This window comes from Cynara cardunculus (genome assembly GCF_001531365.2).
Source record: "Cynara cardunculus var. scolymus isolate 2C chromosome LG 10, CcrdV1, whole genome shotgun sequence".
NCBI classification, from domain to species: domain Eukaryota; kingdom Viridiplantae; phylum Streptophyta; class Magnoliopsida; order Asterales; family Asteraceae; genus Cynara; species Cynara cardunculus.
In genome coordinates, this window is record NC_037537.1 from 20,482,571 (window position 1) to 20,483,815 (window position 1,245).

Here is a 1,245-nt window from a genome sequence, read left to right on the forward strand (position 1 = left end):
CATATGAACTTTGACTTGATTAAGTCAATGATTTGGGAGATAATATAAATGATGAAATAAAGGTTGGATTTTGATTTTTTATGTCAAATATGTTATATTAAGTTGATATTCAGAAGTTGGAATGGTTTGGAATCGAAATGGTTTGAGAAAAATGTATGAAAATGAGAATTTCGACTTCTAAATGCATTGAAAGTGTGCAGACTTTGAAAAACTGTATAAAATCATAGAAAAATCCAAATGAGGTGAGACCAATTTCCTTAGTTAGATATTTGAGTCTAGTTTATTTCTTATTTTATGATAAAGGCATGAATTCGAGCTTAAAATGGGAAAAACAGTTCTGCATGCAGCAGCTGTACATAGAAATTGAAGTAAAATGTTCAAATAGGATATGTGTATATCATGAGTTTCTTATATTGATTGCTTATGAGATTTTGTACATTTACTCCAGGGGGTAATTAGGACATGTTTTGATACTTTGGAAGCAATCTAAGTGTGGTAGATTGGACTTGCTTTGTGAGCTCATTCGGAGCTTTTCGCTATTGTACGGTTGCGCGGTGAGTTATATAGTTAAATGTTACATATTGATTTGAACATATATATTTTCATATGAATGTTTTTGGTCCTAAATTGAGTCACACGATCTTTATTTGTCTTTGATTCCGTCTCTTGAGTCGATTCCATATTACTATCTCGGTACATAGTTTTGCTTTCCGGATCCGAACTTGTTTGTTTTGTTCCTTGAATTGTACGCCATAGTACGGGTACTACTTCGTGTGGTACACCGGAAGTTTATGGCGAAGTCAAGATCTCGAGTTGGACGTGTGAGACTTTCTGCGGTTGGGAATACTCATTGCTCAGAAAGGAGGAAGAGCAATGAGTAGGGAACCTTGGCACAAACCCGGTAGAGGAAGGCGAGCAGTGCGAGGTTTCCTGTAATGTATGATTCGGACTCGGACTTTGGCATGAGCCCGGAAGGTGAAGGACGGGGGGATGCACTGTCCTCATTATGTATACCGATTCGATCTCTTGGTTCTTGATATTTATTGGTATTCTAACGTTGCTGAATATATTTGGTTGTTGATCCTATCTCCTTGTTGTATTGAGCATCAATGGTATGGTATACTATGGTGATTTGAATATGGAATCCTATGATCTTAGCATCTGGTACGTAATTGTTCACTCGGTTTCTTGTAAGTCTCGGTTTGCATCTGTATGATGTCTTGAACTCTTTTATTGATAAGAGTT